Here is a 21,061-nt window from a genome sequence, read left to right as displayed (position 1 = left end):
CATTTCTTCATAGCTTTTCCCTGTCCAGTTCTTCAGGTAATCTCCATACCAAACATTGTTGCTTTGTGGGTCTCTACCCACCCCATCTACTCATGTCCCAGAGGAAGGCCCTCCTGGTTGGTTTCCTCCTCATTGGTTTCCTGACTATAGCTTGTATTCACTGATTTTTTTTATTTGTCTATTCCAGGTGCCTTTGGCAGTTGATACTTCCTGGATTAATGGTAGGGAGAGGTGGGCGGATAGCCACATCCACACTTCCAGGGTCCTTGACTCCTTTGCATCCATGAAGATCTTTTAGAATAATGCTGTTTCCTCAGATAGGTAGAGGTCAAAACTAGTTGGGAGTAATTTCTCTTTTGGGGGTGACATGGGTTAGATGCATTCTTTTCTAGAACAGAAAAAAAAAACTTTAAATGGCTTTTGGTAAATTTACGAAAGTTAAACAGAACTTTGAATCTTCAAAATTTGAAACTGGCATAGAGAGATTCCCAGATAGAGTTTATTGTTCATAAACAATTATATTATCACTTTGGCTTGGCTAGTCAAGCCTTCTGGGTAACTTACCTCCAAGTGACAGTTTAGATGTCTAGAAGCTTCTCTGGATCCTTAGGCTTCAGAAAGGATGAATGGGAGAACAAGAGAGGAAGAACTATGGTTGGGAGGGTGCAGGTGCCAAGTCTGGAAGCAATCCCCATTGCTTCTCTTTGTGCTCCTTTGACCAAGGCCCAGTCATGGGGCTTTGCCCGGCTGGGAAGTGGCAGTGGCCCATTCTTTAGCAGTGTGCCATGACAAGGAAGATCGTTTGGTGAAGAGTTAACTGGTTGTGAGCACATCAGGCACGAGTCGATCTCTCTTTTTGTTCTGATCTTTTGTTTTCTTGAGGCAGGGTCTCCCTGTGTAGTCCTGGCTGTCCTGGAATTTGATATGTAGATAAGGCAGGCTTGGAACCCACAGAGGTCTGCCTGCCTCTGCCTTCCGAGCACTGGAATTAAAGTCATACACCACCACACCTGGATTATTCTGCATTGTTTTGATAATCATATTTTCGTTTTATTTACATATTTTATTATTTGTTTATTTGTTTATTTATTTATTGTGTGCATATTCTGCAACATGATTGAAGGTGAGAGGCCGGCCTGAGGGACTCTGTTTTCTCCTCTCACTGTGTGGGGCCCGGTGCTTGAACTCGGGTCTTCAGGCTCGGCAGCTGGTGGTTTTACCTTCTGAATCATCTGGGCAGCTCCCTCCTTTTATTTTATTAGCCAGAGGATCCCACAATATTATGAAAAATCATGGCCTCCTTGAAGAGCAGGTAAAGCATCTTCAAAAGTCTGTACAGCCTGGAAACCATTGTGCTTTTGTATAATGAGCTGCAGAAATGAAGATAACAGAACTGCCTAGACGCCCATCATAGATGATGGAACATTGAAAATGTTGCACATACAACACACAAGGGAATTTTACTCGGCCATAAAGAAAAATAAAACTTGCAGGAGTAGAAAATATTGCAGATGAGACAATGTGGGACAAGTGCCCCATGTTCTTCCTCAGATGTGGACTCCAGCTTCTAAATTTCCTTTGCATGTATTTCTGTGGGAGTGGATTGGAATAGGGGAAGAATAAGAATGGAGAAGAAGAGAGATGACGAGGGCCGGAAGGACCCACAGAAACGACGCAAGGGATGCCATAAAGAAACCTGTTGCTTTGTATGCTAAATAAAAAGCAAAGCTTTGGGGGGTATTCTGGCATTTAAGTGGTACACGATAGATAACTAAATTACAAATCTGCCATTTTCCCTCCGTGGAAAAGCAATCATCAGTGTGTTGCACCAAAGCCAGTTCAATTGTACTGGGCCATTTTGGGGAGATGCTGGGTCTCTTCACGTTTCTCTTACCGTTTGTATTTTCAAAAGAAGAAACACCAGCTTTTTCATTTTGTCTACTTAAAAGTATAATAATGAGAAGAAATGAAACAAAGTGGAAAGGAATAGAGAAAGAATGAAGGAGGGAGGGCATTGGATCCCATTACAGTGGTTTTGAGCCACCATGTGGTTGCTGGGGATTGAACTCAGGACCTCTGGAAGAGCAGCTAATGCCCCTAACCCTTGAGCCATCTCTCCAGCTCATCAGGTTTATTTTTAATTTGCATATGAACAAGCTCTGGGTTTCGCCTCTAGACAGATGGCTAAGGTACATTGGAAGTGAAGGGAAACCAGGAAAATATGTGAGGTGAGCCCCTTCCTTCCTTAGCATCGGAATCTCATCAATACTGTTGCCCTTTGGTTGCCCTTTGGTGAGTTACAAATGGGCAGTATGGTCCTGAGAAGTTCTAGAATGTGTGAGACACAGCTACTATGCTTTAGGAGTGTGCAATAATTGTTGAACGGCCTAAAAGGTACAATTAGCAATGATGAAGCACACTTCTATTTCCTGACAAGACCAGGCAAGCATTGGAGGGAACTCTTGTTCAGCTGCACATTTTACCCAGGCATCGGACAGTCTAAGACTTGCAGGCACTTTAGGATATCCACTTTCACTCCTGTGTATGAACTTGCCCTGAACGTTACACGGCAGATAGGCTACGCTCTCTGCTGCAAAAGAAGTAGGCACTAAAACGCCCTTGGCACTCAGCGTGCAGTCCATGAAGGTTTCTTCAGGACTCACAGGACTTGTCTCTTCCTGTAAGTACAAGGGTCACAATGAACCCACAAGACCAAATACTCCCACCCTACCATCCCCATGCAAATCTCTGTTACGCAAAGAATTGGAACAGTCAGTCCAAGGTCACATAGATCCTCAGAGAGGAGGTTAGAACAAAGTGCGGTCCAAAGACTCGTGATAGGATATCTTAACATTTGATCGTATGACTTGTTTCTCTTTGTCCCCATTTTACTAACTAAAAATACAGTATGTGGAAGTATGTTCAATAAATCAGTTGCAGCTCTGTTGTAGACAGATGGAGCAATGGTCACAGAGCTAAGTTTTCCTCTCATTTCTTTTTACTGCCGACAAGATGGGGCAAATCATTTCACTTTGAGGAACTAGGGCTTGGGTATTTCTCAAAGCATCCAAAAGACGTCTCCTTCAAGGATCCAGGATGGTCTCTGTGGAAGGATGGACACTGGCCATTAGAGATCTGCGCTGGGATGCCTGACTTCTGTTCTCATTCTTCAGATGCATGCCTGACGTCCCCGAGGAGTCTTCAGCTGCTGTCGGCATCTGCAAACACTGCGGTCGCATTCCTGTAAAGGGTTCAGCAATCCCAGATGTCCAAACTACGTCCTGATATACGGCCCAGTACAGGGATTTTCCTATGTAAAATGGCCAAGAGCCACATTTGAGCACGGAACTAACAGAAAACATTGCGTGCTCGGCACATTAACATTTTCTATGAGCTTTGGAACGGATGTTTTCCTTAATATTTAGAATCGTTTCTTGATCTTCCCCACCCCTACCCCACCCAGTTCACTGTAAAGAAAGGTTTGTTTTCAGAGCCTTAGAGATCAGTGCTTCGATGTCACCATTTCATCTCCGTTTTCACAAGCTTTTTTTTTTTTTTTTTTTTTTGTGGTCATGTGAGTCACTTCTTCCTGACCTCCCACAAATAGCGTGGGTTAAATAGAGCTGTGGGGATTTTTTTTTTTTATAGAATAATTTTGACTTCACAATCTAAAAAAGGCATAACACATCAACACACACACACACACACACACACACACACACACACACACACACACACACACACTCCCCACTAACAGCCTACCAATATAGTTGCGGTAGAAGGCGCCATAACGTCAGGTGGCAGTGATATGTGTTTTGTTGTGGTGCGGTTGCCCGGCCACCTTGATCTTTTGCTATTTCGTAGGCAGGTTAAATCACCAAGTGGATTGAGGACCTGACCTCATTCCATTCCACATGCTGAATCATGGTCCTACAACTGCCATCCGAAGGCACCGGCAGGAGTCGTCTGTTCTCCCGGAAAGAAAAACGTGCACAGGCTTGTGGGACCTAGTGACTGCTGTTTCTCATTAATTCCCCAGGAATATGATCAACAAGGTGCTGTTTTCTCTTTCCCCTTCCTCTTTTCTCGTCAAACAAAAATGCCTTTACCATCTTGCCTGGGGCTTTCATTTTAAAGCTGTGATCTAAGCCCTAACCCCGTATCCTCAGGGTCATGACTGCCCTCTAGCGACCGCGACGAGTTACAGCAAGTTTCAAACGGAAGTATCTTTTTGTTTCTCTCCAGGGTAAATCCAGTCTCAAATAAAAACCCGACTGCTTTGGAGTCACCCTTGAAGGGTGTGATGCTTTGGGGTTTGTAAAGAACAAGAGATGGAGGATGCATTTTAGTCTCTATTATGACTCGGTTTGTGCTGACTTGAAGCTCCCACAACTCAGTAGAGTTAAGTAAAGCAATTCTTTTGTGTTAGACTACTGAGTTCTCGTTCTTTTAGAATCAAGCTGCTTTTACCTGAGCCACTCAGTGAGAAGATAAACTTCTCCTGGAATTCTACCCCGCTTCTTCCTGTTCCGCACGGTGCCCACTACTAGTCTGATTCTCATACTGGACACTTCTAGACTACCAACTTTCAATTATTTAAATAGTTTGTTTGTCACTCAAAATGCAACAAGAGCCAAAGTCGCATGTTGGTTGAATTGTATCCGGGTGCTGCCTTCATTTGGGCCTGGCCGGCTGGTCCTGCTCTTCACTTCCTGATGTGTCAGAAACACAGTTGGACTTTGGGAGTCTAACTGGCACTTCACAATGAAGCCTGCAACTTAGGTTATTGGCTCAGTTGCTCCCCAGCTCCAGCAGACAGGGTGTGTGAAGAACTAATTTCAGTATGTGGATCCCTGCACACACACACACACACACACACACACACACACACACACACACACACACACAGTGCCCAAACCAGTCAAGTTACTTCTCAGAGGCTTGAGACATGAGCTTTCTATTCTCAGTATAAATACGGGCTGTTCCAATGGCTATGTTTTTCACCAATAATACTTTTTAAAAATCACCTTTAACAGTTTGTCTACAAGAATATCAATCCTAAATACTCTGTCTAGTATTTTGACCAGTGTATCTGGTAAGTGTCTGATAAGGGTATTTTTTTTTTCTTTTTTTTCGGAGCTGGGGACCGAACCCAGGGCCTTGCGCTTGCTAGGCAAGCGCTCTACCACTGAGCTAAATCCCCAACCCCTGATAAGGGTATTTTTGCCTGACTTTCCTTTCATACTTGGCTATACAAAGTTGACAACTTCATCTCAAAAGGAATTGGATCAGACAAACATCCAGATTCTTTAAGAACAAATTTCAGCAGTCGCTGGCTCTCTTTGGTGCAGTCATTATTACCTTACAGATCAGCAAAGGGGCTCAGTTTGAGTAGCTGCAGTGCTACAAGACTGGAACGCTGCATTAAACTTTTTGTTGTACTGTGAAATTAGTTCGAGTTTGTAAGTCCCTGATTTTGCTCTGGAAACGTTTCAGAGAAGATTTGCCTGTCCTTTGTCTGAGATGTGTCTGTGGAGTGGCTAATCGCTCTTAGTAGGCGCAAATAGAAACAGTTGCCTCTGCCCAGCATACAATCCTCCTGCCAGCTCCTGGGAGCCTCCTTCCTTAGCTCCTCCTCTTTCCCTGGCTTCTCCTGGCAGCGTTTCCAAGCCTTCACTCATCTTAGCAAATCCTCCTCTCACTCCCACACTGCCAGCAGATGACCTTGGCTCTCCTGTCCCAGAGGAAACGGGCTATTTACATAACTCTGTCCAGTTCTCTCAGCTCATTAAACGTGCCTGCCTTTACAAACCCCTGCTTATCTCTTCACTCCAGGGGAGGGGGACATGATGCCTCCCACATTTCAGATGCACCTCTCCCGGAGTCCTACCTCCATCCTGGTCTCTTTCTCAAGTATCTTCAGATTTTCACTGGTTACTGTCAGGATATAAGCATGACATCAGCTCTTCTGTTTAGATTGTGGAGGCAAAGAAACAGCCTCCAGCCCCCTTCTAAACACAGAGGCCACAAACGGATCTGTAGACAGTAGTTTCTGTGAGTTAGGTCCCATGGCCTTGCTACACTGAGCTCAGCAGATTGGGTTAAGAATAGCCGAAGTCAGCTCAGACGTGAGAGACAAAACTACAGGAGTTCTTTCTGGGTTCCTGTTTACAGTAGCCAAAGTCAGCTCAGATGTGAGAGACAAAACTACAGTTCTTTCTGGGTTTCTGTTTACAAGAAATAAAATCATTCCATTTAATTGAACCTCCATAGGAAATTCACTGGATTGACGGCTGGCCCACATGCCTACAGTAGCCTGCAAGAAATTTAGAAAAGAGAGTTCTTGGAGCATCTGCTACGGGGCAGGGGGAGGAACAGAAGTTGTACCAAGTGAGAAGCATTTTCGGCTTGCTGGCTCCCTCTCCTGCTGATCCTCGGATGGAGTGAAGCTGCAGAGGTCTCTACTTGTCTATCTTAAGCCGAATGACTTGCTTGTCAACAGACGATGTGGGTGGGAAGAAGCCACATTGGTTCCTTCACTACCATGGGCTATGTATTCTATCCCTACCCTAGTCTGAACTTGGACAGTTCCAAAACAGGAGGTGCTTGCTGGGCTGTGCAAGCCCACAAGGGGTAGGCGACTTTAGATGATTCCTCTAGTACAGTGAGGATCTCTCAAAAGACACGAAAATGAGACAGAGACAGGCGGAGGAGGTGGAGGAGGAGGAGGAGGAGGAGGAGGAGGAGGAGGAGAGTCCTAGAAACAGAAACATTCTAACTAGAAACAGAAACATACTAACGAGAAACAGAGGCCAAGCAGAGAGAAGCAAAGATGAGCGAGGCTCCAAGAGCAGCTGGCAGACAGCAGAGCTGTCACGGAAATGAGAGTCACAAGGGTGTGAGGACAGATGGATATCCACTCAGAGAGGCGGTGAGACCGCGGCAGCAGTGATGAGCGGGTTGGATGCAGGAGCTGGTATTTCTGAATGACTGTCCAGTGTGGTCTAGCCTGAGGGCTTTGGATAATAGACTCAGTGTGTCCCTTGATAGTGGTAGGGGGTGGGATGGGGTGTAAATGTCAGTCTCACTCCTCAGCTGTTATTATCTTCGTTATTTTTTAAAAATGATTACACGTCTCGCCTGCCCCAGCTGCAAAAGTATGCTTATGTTAATTGCACAGTGGATGTAAGGATTAAATGCAGCAGACGTCCTGCCATACTGCATGTCCCATGTGACAACTGTTATTATTTTTATTGTCATTTCACACTGCCCATGATTTTACAAATCCCAGTTTGTTATTTCATATTCATGGAAATTTTCAGCTAATCTTCTAAGGTTTAGTTCAGATATAATCTCTTCTGCCTATCCACTCATAAATCTTTCTCTTGGCACTAAGCGTAACTTAATTCTGCAACTCCCGTCAGCAATCATCACATGACTACCACACACAGGTACAGTGATTTCCTAGGTAGTGGAGATGTCAAAAGAATAGTTCTGTTCCTCAAAAGACTAAAGTCTGCAGTGACAGCAACATGAACACCCAGTGTATTGTGTTCTAAAATGCTATAATAGAGCTATGAAAGTCTGGCACTTGGGTCTGTAATTTTTTCCGTATAAATAATGTATCTACTGCAGGATACATGCTAGCGTCATTTAATTATTTGCACATCTACTTCTCTAATGAGTTTCTCTCTAAATGAGTTTAATTTAAAGTCTTTTTATCTCCAGGACATATGAAACACTCAATACATTGGTTGAATTAAGAATAAGTTTATAATATTTTTCAGTGAAAAAATTAGTAATCTTCATAGACACTTGTGTGTGTGTATGTGTGTGTGTGTGTGTGTGTGTGTTTTGCATGTTGGTGTTCATGCACGTGTGCACATTCATGCACATAGTATCAAGAGGACTTGGAAGTTATTCCTAGGAAGCTGCTGATCTTTCTTTTTTGAGACAGGCTGTCTCACTGACCTGGAATTTGTAAAGGAGCCTAGACTGGCTGGCCTCTGAGCTCCGGGGTCTCGGCAGCTACCCCTGCTGGGCTTATAAGCACCATCGGACTCAGCATTTTCTTTTTTTTAAATTTAGGTCTTAGAATAGAATTCTTGTCCTCATCCTTGCAAGGTTAAGCACTTTATGGAACTATTTCCCCAGTCCCAAAGATGACATTTTATTTGGTTATTACTATTTAAAATAAAAAAGCTTTTTCCTGAAATCCCACAAAAATCTCCCTTAGTCCAAATTAAAGTTTCATCACCAGTTAATGTCATCTCTAATCTCGTTGAAAATTTAAATAAGGGGAGGGAGATGGGGCTAGGAGATGCCAGGACAAAACAGAAAGGTTGCTGTGACATCCCAAGACAGTTTCATTCATGCAAGATAAAACACACGAGGTCTAGTAAAGGCTAAATCATAGCAGAAAAAATTAGAACAGACTTGGGTGTGCAGATGGAAACAGAAATGGAAATGGTGGGTCTATGAGGGCTGGGCAGAGTCCCAGGAGGAGCAGAGATGGAAGGGGAAGACGATTTAAGCATCTGTATGTGTAAGGAAGAGGAGAACTAGTGAGTGAAGGGGCTAAAGAGCAGAGCCCAGATAGACGATGAGTGTGAAAGGCGGGGCAGGTGGATCTCAACTACTGACTTATGTGAAGAGCACGTACATTGGCATGCGTACATTTTCAGGGAAGATTACATGTAACTGCCTAATTACAAAGGGAGAGAGGGCTACGGGAACGTCAAAACAGGGCTCTCCTGTCAGGCCGCTGCATGGGAGGGGACACAGTCACTCTTGAGCGTCAGTTACACCAGAGCGAGAGGAAGATGGAGGTGCAAGAACCCAGACATAGGAAGTGGGGCCAATACAGACCTCTGTGTCACCGTCCAAGGTGTTTGGTCACACAACCCATCAGGAAGAGGTCTTGTGGTTCACGTAAGAACAATTCATCCCTAATTTTAACACCTCTGTATTTTTCTCTACTTTTGATGTACTGGACATATTTTTGTCATTGTCAATTCCCCATGTCGCCGTCTCTTATTGCTTATGGTTATGTTTGGTGTTGATTAATGGCCAAACACAGCTTAAGATGGTAACAGGGCGTTACGCTATGTAACTTGGTTATCTTTTGCTTACCTGACTCAGAATTCACGGCTGTATAATTTGTGGGCTTTTTTTTTTCTTCTTCTTTGGCCAATGACTTTGACCTATGAAGGTAAACGGAAAGAGCCAGCATGGGGTGGGGAGGAGCGCATGCGTGGGGCCTGGCAACAAACACATGACTTCCTTTCAGGGCTGGAAAACAAAGTGTCCAAGTTTGCAAGTGTGGAGAATGAACTTTGCCGAGCTGCGTGACTCGCTAGGGTCATCCCGTGGGAGAATTAGGAGGCTGTGTTCCCTCTTCTGCTCTGAGGACAGAATCTTTAATATGTGGTCACGTTAACAGGAAAAACATTCTAGCAAAGGGAGAAAGGACTTCTTGGTGATTTAAATCAGGCTTTGTCTCTTAATGTCCTGTCCTTTCTCCATGGTCCTAAAGCTGGGTTCTGTTTCGAGAATCAGTGAGAAACATGAGGAAAACAGTGAAATGATTAAATTATACTTTAGGAAGTTAGTTAATCTAGAGGGAATAGCCTTCATGACTGTGGCGGGTTAAAAATAGCACACTTTAAATATGTTTATCGCTGCATTTTAATTAACTCAAGCTGGGTTTAGCGGCTGAGTCTTTTTTGGACTTGCATGGGGAGTCGATCATGCGTTTTTTTCTACTCTGTACTTCGAGAACACTAGCATTTGTTTTTCTACAAAGTGACTGAGTTTTCATGGTTGAAAGTTTTGTTTGAGCTCCTGATCGTGATGCTGTATATGGTGTCCTGTGTGCTTAGTGCTCTCTGGTTCTCTGAGAGGTGTCCTTGTGCTCCAAGCTGCAGTGCAAACCGTATCATAAGCAATAGAAATGTGTCTGTCACAGTTCTGGAGATGGACAGGGTCATGGTCATGGGGCTGGCTTCTTGTTGTCTGACAGATAAGTGTCTGTGTCCTGGTTCGTTGAGGACCATCCTCTTGCTACATACTCACATGGCAGAGGGACAGGGATCTATTTTTTAAGGACACTGCTAACGTTTGTCTCTAAGCAGACAAACCTACATTGGATTGCTTGGATAATCTTGATCTTGCTTGATAGAGCGTAACTTAGATTGTTTCTCGGGAGTGAAAGAAAAGAAAGAAAAATGAAAACTTAGCCAGATGTGGTGGTGAATGTCTTTAATCTCAGAAATCTGGAGGCAGAGGCAGGCGGATCTCTGAGTTCAAGGCCAGCATGGTCTACAGAGCAAGTTCTCTCTCTATCTCTGTCTCTGTCTCTCTCTCTGTTTGTGTGTTTGTGTGTGTCTGTGTGTGTGTGTGCATATATGTGTGTGTGTGTATGTGTGTTTGTGTGTGTGTGTGTGTCTGTGTGTGTATGTGTGTGTGTATGTGTGTGTGTGTGTGTGTGTGTGTATGTGTGTGAATATATGTGTGTGTGTATGTGTGTGTGTCTGTGTGTGTGTCTCTCTGTGTGTGTCTGTGTGTATGTGTCTGTGTGTATATGTGTGTGAATATATGTGTGTGTATATGTGTGTCTGTGTTTATATATGTGTGTGTGTCTGTGTGTCTGTGTGTGTGTCTGTGTATGTGTGTGTGTGTGTCTGTGTATATGTGTGTGAAGCTGTTATACTGAGACCAATTGTTTTGTGTGCTATCCTGATTTTTTAATTACAAACTAAACCAAACAAGAAGATAAAAAAAAAAAAAAAAAAAAAAAGAGGAAACCCAGAAACCCAGCTTACGTTGAAATTCAAAGTGAAGGAAATAGGCAAGCCACACCCACCTCTGTCTAGCACCACCCGTTTCTCCCTAGGCCTGCAGCTTGGAGATGCAGACATTTTTGTTAAGTTGTGCTTTATACCCAAGCCTAAAGCCCATCTCTGTGTGAGAATAGTTTTCCTTGAGATGACGTGTTAACTCTTCACCTTTCCATGCCTTGCTATGAGGACCTGGAGTTGGGCTGAGGACTAGGTCCACCTGTTCTGCACATTGGGCTTCTGAGAATGTATTTGAACACTCAGGAGTGCTGTAGCAAAAGTCTCCTAGCGTCCATGTCTCCAGCAGCAGGGTCTAGTATTTACGGTTCCTGACTGTGCCGTGAGGTTTCACGTTAGCAGCCGCTTTGTCTAATAAATCCTGTGTGTGAGTCTCGGAATCGGTTATAACTGTAACATTGAGAATAAGCTTCTCAAGTCTTTTGATTATGTATGTGAAATTCCCAGTGTCTTTAAAGTAATTTCTGTCTCTAATTACTCAAAGTCTATTTATTTTCTAGGCATGCAGAAAATCCTGTCTAAAAAGTAGTGCCAAGAGAGGTTAAATGAAACAGATTTACAGGAAAATAAGGGAAACTACTGTGTTTGGTTAGAAACTAAAGGGAAGTGAAAATCAAGCTGTTATTTTTGTTTTCCAGGATGTTTTCATACAAGTCTGTGTTGTGTGTTGAGTGTCCTCCCCTGCTTCCCCCACCCCTTTTCTCGTCTCTCCTCCTCACATTAGCCACTTTGTTCCCCTATACCGTTTCATTTCTATTTTCATGTCGTGTGTGTGTGTGTGTGTGTGTGTGTGCTCACTTACATATATATACATATATATATATATATATATAGTTTTCTTCATCTAGTCTTCTGTTGTTGAACTCCTAGATTGATTCTATTACTTAGCAGTTGAGACTAAGACTATAATGAACATTGATGTGCAAATATCTCTCTGATATGTTGACCTGGATCCTTGGAATACTTAGCTTGGAATGCTATAGTTGCATTGTGTGTAGACACTAATTTTGGTTTCGATTCTTGTGTGAGAGCTTTTCATGGATTGCTCAGTTATGGCATACGCTGTGGACTGATTATTAGAAACCAAACGAATAAAAATTCCATACTCGGTAGAGTAAAATGTTTAGAGGAAGAAGTAAAATTAGCAAGTGATGTCTGGCCTCTATGCAAAAGATACATATCAGGGGTGAGATGGGGGGATGTCAGACCTCATTTCTCACGAAGCCCACTGTAGGAATAAAGCTGATGTAGCTGACAATGCTGACATGGGATTCTGGGCTTGCTGTCATGAGCAATTTAAAACACAGACAGAGGATTTAATAAAGGATACATGCTTATTGTCAAATACATAAACTAGTAAGCAAAAGCAATGTTGCTTTACCGGAAGAGTCAGAAAGATTTAAGGGCTGAAGGTACTCAAGAAAAAGATTATCTGATCTCCCTTTAACTTGCCCATCGATCGGTGCAAGCGGCAGATAGGCCTAGGAGAAAGGCATCTGTGATTCTGGAACACATTAAGACGGAAGCTATGCACACAGGGCAGAGGCTTTAGCTTGTGGTGGGTGCCCTCTGGCTAACTGACCCGTGTACCTGTGCAGGGATAATTTTGACGGTACTTTTGAAGTGTTCGGCTGCTCAGCGGGTCTCCATGGAGTGGTGCTAGAGAGTCAAGTACTGCAGGGTACATGGCTATCACCAGCCCTGAGCTTGACGGATGGTTGTTGTGTCTGTTTCCTCAGTGGCTTCTCCTTTTCCACTTGGGTTTGCTATCGTTAATCAGTTGGGTGGTCTGATGGATGCTGGTTCGGGGACAGTTTCATTGAGTCTGTTCTGACAGAGATAAAGGACAAGTGTTTGTCTTTAACACCCTTGTTTCAGAGCCTGCCAGGTCGAGTCTAGCTTTTGTCCTCTAACCGGCCGACTTTGGATTCCATCTTCCTATTAAATGTATTTCTTTGTTGATTGATTAAGAAAAAAAAATTTCGGTCCTCATTCCTAGAACCACACCCTGAATTAGTCATGTTGATTTTCCTTAATGATTTTTTCTTTTATAGCAGCCTTCTCTTTTGTGCAAACCCATGCCCCTCCCTTTTCTGTTTATTTCTGAGATCGTTAATTTAATTACAGCATTTCTCCCATCCCTTTCCTCCCAAACCCTTGACTATGCCCCTCCCCCCACCTCCTTCAAATTCCTGGCCCTTTTTATTTTTTGCATTAATTGATGTTACATGCTTATTTTTATTAGTATATACATTTCATAACCTGTTGAGTCCATACAACGCTACTTGTATGTGTGTTTTCGGGGATGACTGTGTCACACTGGACAACCAGTTAGCATCTGCTTCTTCCCTGGGGAGGACCACCTCTCCTGCTCCCAGCTTCTCTCAGCTGCCTATAGTTCTTTGCACAGGGTTGAGGCCTCATGGCTTCCCTCACCCAGCTTCTCACGGTCTTTGCTGTCATCTTCAGTTCAGCTCATACTTGGGCAGTCATGTTGGTGTGGTTTTAAATGCATGTGGCTTCTGATGTTATGAGGAGACAGACTCTCCCCGCAAACTCCCTGGGGCTCTGGCTCTCATGGCCTCTCGGTCTCTTCTTCCACAATGTTCCTCGAGCTCTAGTTGTAGGGCTGCCCTATAGGTATATCGTCTTTAAACCCACAGCTAAGTGTGGTCAGTCTTTACCCCTCACTGAGGAAACGGCTCTTTGCAACAAACAGCTCTCACTATGGAAAACGCAGAGTCGTGAAGCCCACATTTAGTTTTTAAGCTACAGAAAACCCTGCAAACACTGTTTTGATGCAGGAACAATTCCCACACACTCAACATCTGAAAACATCAGATTACTTCACAGCTTGCCTGGCTGGGTAACCTTGCCACGGCTTAGAGGTTTCCCTGATGAGACTGGAAGGCTTCGTTCGCTTCAGGTGATGCTGGGCTCCGCTTTAATCGGAGTCTGGGCCTCAGTAGCTGTTGACAGAGTTCTTTTCGTTCTGTCCCTGCACAGTGACTTGATGCCTCAAGGCCACAGAGATGTTCCCTTCCAGGGACATCCTTTAGTACCCCATGCAAAGGGCTCACTTGATTTGGCCTGACCTGTCTGCCCTAGGCTATTTTCCTACTGATGAACCCAGGGTGCACTGATTAGAGACTTCATTATGTGATCCTCTCCTACTTTTGACATGTAGTATAACACAGTCATAAAATAACATTGTGTCATAGTCACAGGTCACTCCTCCCAGGAATGAGGAAAAGACTTAGAGTTATAGACTGTGTGTACGGTTGAGTGCACTGCTTTGTGAAGACGGTGTTGGTTCCTCTTGTGCTTATGAGAAGAAAAAGATTTGGAGGATGTGCATCTTCTTAGCATGGTGTGTGTGTGTGTGTGTGTGTGTGTGTGTGTGTGTGTGTGTGTACTCATGTGTAGTCAAGAGACATGAGTGAGTTTGTCAGCAGTGGGGTATCTTACAGAATATTATGAAGAGGCCACCTACAAGAGGTGGTTGATTTCCCCCTTCTCAGGATTTTTTCATAGAATAATCCGATCACCATTTAAACACCACCACTCAGTCAATGCACAGTTGAATGTGCAGTGACTTGATTCTGCAAAGCCACACAGATCTCTCCTTCTGGGGACATCCTTTAGGAGCCCTCGCAAAGGGCTGACTTGATTTGGCCAGACCACACCTCTGGTCTTTATCTCTCTAAGGCTCACTAATGTTTTCCTTCGTCAGTGACAGAGTTGTCAAGTCTCCAAGTATCTTCCCCTCTCGTCCCATTTATTTGACACAACTTTTTATATTAAGCAATAGGTTTCAATGTCTGTTTTATTTTTGTGAAAAAAAAAAAATCTGGTGACCGAAAACCATTCTTGAAACAGTGACAGAAGTGACGAGTGAGTTCTGAGGACGTTATGTCACTTATGTCACTTGTTAGCTTTTATGATGAATTACAAAAAATTGTTAAGTGGTTTAAACTGATCACGTGAAAGATGGTTTTTCTGTGAGCTTACCCACATTTAATTCATTTGGTTTATCAAGACCCACGGTGAACATGTAGCGTTAATGGAGTAGTTGAAATATATTTTATCTTTGAAAATGTGCTTGTTCAGGGAATTATTTGGAATTGGATTGTGTGAACATTGACCTGTAACACTGACATTAGGGCGGCTGGGACAGTAGGATCAAGAGTTCAGGACCAGTGTAGGTGACACTGACTCTTGAGCCCACTCTAGGCTCCGTGGTGAAACTGGCTTAAAAATGGATTGGATTTATTCAATCAGGTTATATTAGGAATATACCTGCATATACATATAAGCATATAACAACAAGTAATAAAGAAGAGGTCATGGATTTGAAATTGGGCCAGGAAGGTCATGTGGGGGGATTTGGAAGGAGCCAAGGAAAGGGAAATGATGTAACCATATAATAATCTCAAACATAAAATAAATAGATCAAAATGAGTCGGATTTGGTTGTGGCTGTCAGTAAAATTCAAATCATAAGAGCTTAACCAAGACTGAAGCTCGTTTTATCTCCCAGATGTAGGCAATGCCTCTAATGGCAGGTGGTTCGTTCTCCTTGAGGTTTGTGAGGTGTTTGTGTGGATGCCTTAACTATCTAGGGTCTTCCTTCAGATCCCCACGCCAGACACTTCAAGGGAGGAGAGACAGAGTGTGCTCCTGCCCTTAAGGGCCTTCCTTTGCTTCACCAAATGTTCTGCTTATAGCCCACTGGCCTGAATGTCACAAAGCTTTACCTCTCTGTAACAAAAGCAGAAGTTTATGCTTTTGTTCTGTGAACCCATCTGCTCAGGGAGGACAACAAATATTTGGGGACAAAGCCATCTTTGCCCTTCCAAGTCTAAGGTGACCTACTCATGTCACCTACAGAGTGTCAGTGTGGGAGTGTGTACCCACAATGGGATGTCTGTAACACAGCCCCTCCCAGGAAGAAGGGACAGAAAGACTGTAAGAGCCAGAGGCTGGGGTGGCTTGTACTGCGGCGGTGTCTTCTAGACATGCAGGGCAGCTGCACCTGACCTTCTAGCAGTTGTGCAAACGACCTGCACCAGATCAAGCTGGTCAACATTCTAGAACGAAGAGGGAAAAGGTTCAGAACCCTCTGCAGTTTATGAGAAGCTGTGATGTCTAGGAAAGAGAGAGAGTGAGTTTCTTCACAGGTGTGGTCCCTGGTAGGTGTGACACACTCCAGTAGATGGCCCCGTACTGAGGAGTATGTGGGCAGTGTGGGGGTAATTAAAAAGAGGACACAAAATTGGGTCAGTAAGAAGGTGGGGTGGACATGGGAGGAGTTACAGGGAGGAGTTACAGGGAGGAGTGAAAGGTGAATATGATTGAAATATGTTGTATGATATTCTCAAATAATTAATACAATGTTTTAAAAGATACAATGTAACACATGCCGAAACATTTACCTAAGCATTTTTTGAGCCATTCTGTTTCCTAATTTACTGAATCTTCACAAAAGGAGCCCATTAATTTTAATCAATGATTTAGAGATGCAAGCGAAGACCATTGTCAGTGATCTATCTGACTTAACAAATATCTAGTTGTTCAAATGCCACAGTGGATTTTACACAGGGTCTTTGCATGCCTGCCTGAAAGATAGCATGCAAGGTAGGGTAGGCCTGATGGATCAACGTGAGGACAGCTGCAAGTCACGTGCTTACTCAACCTTTAAACTGTTCTTAATTAAGAGCTTGTTTTGAAGTTCACAGCATAGGGTTATCAAGACCAAAATTTTCATCATCTGTGGGACAAGCTTCAGAACCCCTTCTCAATCTGCACTTTCTGACTTGGCTCCCTGTCTGCAAGGCCAAGAGGTCCCTTTTCCGAGACTGTGCATCTGTTTTGCCATTCTGAGAACTGCCGCGTTCTTTCTGGATTTCTTAAACCACTGGGAGGGCTCTGAATGTCCATTTCCTTAATCCACCCATTCTAGAAAGTCTCTAATTATACAGCTATGCCTTAGCAACACCAAGTGATTCAGAGGACAAAGGAGAGGCTCTAAGTTTTAACTACATAATATAAACAATAACCAAATAGGTGTGTGTTAATATTGACGTAATCACCATCCAAAGGCTGTGGGAAGAAAGAGCCGGCTGCAACTAGGAGCTGTGCCTGCAAATTAGATTTGTAGAAGGTAAATGCATAAAGTAAAACGATCCTCTGAAGGGTCTTACATGCACCGAGCACATAGTTAAATTAAACCAGAACCTGTGTAACTCTTGGAGATCTAGTCTACAGTCCATACAAGGTAGGACTGCTTCCCACACCACACTACAACTATTTGTGGTGGCTTGAAACTATGTTATAGAGGAGATCCTCACACTTTTCTTCCTAAAATAAAATCTAAAGTAAAACTGAGGACGTCTTCCTTTTCCAGCAAGTGGAGAGGGGCTCCATTCAGTCTGATCCAGCTGCTGTCAGCTGTGACTGAAATCCTAAATCCCCGTCTTTATCACTTTTAAAGTGGGGTCAATTGCGGTGCTCACATAGACACAAAGGGGCACAATTCATTTAAATACTCGGTGTGTGTTCTGATATGCCATGTGCGCCATATGCCACCTTAAACACAGAAGGGAAGTTTGAATGTAGCTACGACTTCATTGCTGTGTTCAAAGTTGAGAAGGTGCGAACTCACACGTCCGATTAAAAATACAAGGTAACCCTTATTACCACCCAGTGTGAAATAAAAATGTGACAAGTCTCCTGTCCCATTTAGTTTAACAAGCCTTGTTACCCAGGTGCTTTTGTTTTCATTCTGTGTGATGAGAAGTCGAGGACAGAGGCCAGGTTCAATGTGGGAGTCAAAGGGAGGGGTGCAGGGAGATTGGGCAACGTTACTCCGCCTAAATGCCATTCTAATCTCCAAAACCTCACTTTGAGCCTGCTGTGATACATCTTCCTCTTGGTACAGCTGGCTGCACCATATCAGTTCCAACCTAGTGAAACCTGAAAACTTGGGCGTTAACCTTTCATTTGACCAAAAGATAGAAATCTAACCCGGTAAGACAAAGAGACAATGGGTAAACTTTGCCACTCACCCGTCAGTGTGTAGACTAGCAGAATGATGCCAATCTGTCAAAAATGACAAAACGTGGGTCTCACCCCCATTCTAGCTGGATCAGAATCTGATTAATGTCAAGACCCCCAGAGATGCCCTTAGGTGAGGTAGGGTGATGGACTTCATTGCTTCAACCAATGTAATGAAAATGATGTTGTGGGAACAGAGGAAGCTAAGTGAAGTGTATTGTTGACGTTAGCGCAGCCATGTCAAGGAGACAATGCCTCAGACCCTGGGGGATGGCAAGACCTTCCCCTTGTTCTACAGATGATAATGTGTATCAACCACAGTTCCTTCCTTCCAGGTCACTTCAGTAGGAGACTACTCCACCACAGACCCTCCACCAAGATTAGCTAGACTGCCTCCTGTATACAGCAGATGCGTGGAGTTCCTGGGCTGCTGGTGCACCACCGTCAGAGCACACTGCCCACCCCCACTGTTTGCTCCGACGATGCCAGCCCTCAAGATGCCCGCCCTGATGATGCCTGCCCCCACACTGTTTGCTCCCACATTGCCCAACTTCTGCTTTTCTGTTGTGTTTGTCATTTCTTCAATTTCCATTGGCCCAGTAGGTCAGTCCCAAAGGCATGCGGGTCCTGTCGTTGGATGTTTCCTAATTCTAGTTTATTGATTGTAACCTTTGGCCATGTTTTAGTGTGAGCAAAGACCGTCTCTTTTACCATCGTCAACCCAAATCTTCTTTTTTTTTTTTTTTTTTTTTTTTTTTTTTTTTTTTTTACGTAGCTGGGGACCAACCCAGGGCCTTGCGCTTGCTAGGCAAAGCGCTCTACCACTGAGCTAAATCCCCAACCCCGTCAAACCCAAATCTTACTCTTTACCTGTGACCAAGTACTCATGGGCTTACATTACACCCTTTGGGCTCAGAGACAGGGAGGCTCTGTTCCAAGTCTTCCAGTTCCCTCACTGAAAACTAGAGTTAGCCAGTTCAATCATTCGTAAAACAGGGATAGATAATGTTAATACTATTTTCATGTTCAATCTTCCAGTGGATCTTCCGATGTACAACACGTGTGCTTCTGGGTGGGCAGCTCATTTTCCAAAGTTCTCTGGGTGGCTGTCTTTAGGCAGCCTCTCAGTGAATCATAATATTCAGAATTCATGCAACTCAATTTTGTGCAGCTTTTTTTTTTTTTTGGAGACTTATTTTCAGAATGAGGAAGCATTTCTCAGTTTCTATTCCTCAAGTTGGCTGTGCTTGGCTGTGTTCTAGTTCAAGAGACAAGGTTCTTGTAAAGAGAAGATGCTTCTCCCATGGGACTGTTGTTGAAGAAACCCTTGCACACACAGTAAGCCTGTGGTACACAGCAGACTTTGCCTTTGTGTCTAGGTAAGATATTTGTAGAGCCTGGGATTGCTGCATTCTCTAATTCTTAGCTAGGTCTGCCAATTGCAAAAACCCAAAGACAGGAATTAAAGAGCTGCACTCGTATGTCTTTTTTCTCCATTTCTGAAAACACTGGCTCACTGAAAAGGAAAATGTCAGAAGGAGCTGTTCTCCTGTTCTTAATGTATAGCCACAAGCAACATGGAGACCAGTTCCCTGAAGAGAATTAGAGTAAGCTTTGAATAACAGGCTTGTGTAAGCGAAGCCTTCCTCTCTCGAAGCTGACTTGTGGTTTTACTGTTTTTCCCAAGTCCACAGTGCCTCGTCTGAGACTCCATCTGTAAATTTGCTTTTGGAAAATGAATTTAGTGTTTTGGGGAATCAAATTCAAGCTTGCGTGTTTTGAAACCATTTAAACTCTTTCCACCCAACAGAGTAACAGAATAGTTAGAATGAAAACAATGGTTTTCTTTTACCGGTGCCACATTGTTTTTCTTACTTTGCCTCCCTCTAGTGTCTCAAAGCGAACCTTGCATGGATATTTCACACAGGGACCCATCCTGCTCGTGAATTTGCTCATCAGAAAGAAGTTGTATCCAGTTTCCGCCTATTACAAATAAAGCGGCTATGGCCATAGTTGACCACGAGTCCCTGTGGTTTTGTGGAGCATTTTCGGGCTCTGCCCAGGAGTGGTATGGTTGAGTGTTGAGTTAGAACTAGTCCCAATTTTCTAAGAAATAGCCAAATTGATTTCCAAAGTGGTTGTGTAAGTTTGCACTCCCATCAGTAATGATGGAGTGTCCCCCTTGCTCCAGATAAATGGTCACTTGAGTTTTTGATCTTAGCCCTTCTGACCGGTGTAAGGTGGAATCTCAGAGTCATTTTGATTTGTGTTTCCCTAATGACTAAGGATGTTGACCATTTATTTCTTTAAATGCTTCTTAGCCATTAGAGATTCCTCTGTTGAGAATTCTGGCTATCTGGCTCTGTACCCCATGTGGGTCCCAATAGCGATTATGGTGGGGCTGTCTCTGACTGTTGCCTGCCTTTGGATCCCTTTCCCCTAACTGGGCTACCTTGCTGGTCTCAGTGGGAAAGGATTCACCTAGTTCTGACTGCCAGAGTGGGCGGTACCCATGGGGGCGGGGCTTCCCTTCTCAGGGAAGAAAGGGAAAGGGGTGGGGGAGGAGAGTGTGAGGGAGAGACTGGGAGGAGAGGAGGGAACAGGGCTGTGATTGGGATGTAAAGTGGATAATAAATAAATCGAGGAAAAGAAAAAGGAAGGAAGGAAGCAAGGAAGGAAGAGGAAAAGTTGTAGAGATTCCTTCTTGTCCTTGTTAGAATTTGAAATTCCTCTGCCTTCCTAACTTACCAACACCACAGAGTAGCTTTTCCTAGAAATACACGGATTTCTAAGGACCAAGAGCATGATTGATCACGTGTTTTTCCCTAAAGAATGTCTGGTTCTTGCCCCTCCCCCCGCCTTTGTTTGAACCTAATAATACTAGAGATCATAAAAGTATTCAGATATCAAACTCAACTTGTACTTTATAGGTGAATAATTTACTATATCGAAGTATTGACTTTATCACGCGGCAGTTTTAAAGAGAGGGGGAAATCTATTAATATTTAGATATCATGTGTTTTGCACTCCATTTTTGTCTCAGTCAACATCCTTGCCCTACTTCTGCTAATGCCTGTCATCTGTTCTTTTGTTTGTTTGTTTAATTTTCGGTTTTGTTTCTTGGTTGGTTGGTTGGTTTTTGTCCTTAGT

This window comes from Rattus rattus, chromosome 12 (assembly GCF_011064425.1).
Source record: "Rattus rattus isolate New Zealand chromosome 12, Rrattus_CSIRO_v1, whole genome shotgun sequence".
NCBI lineage: Eukaryota > Metazoa > Chordata > Mammalia > Rodentia > Muridae > Rattus > Rattus rattus.
Note: the sequence above shows the minus strand (reverse complement) of the source record.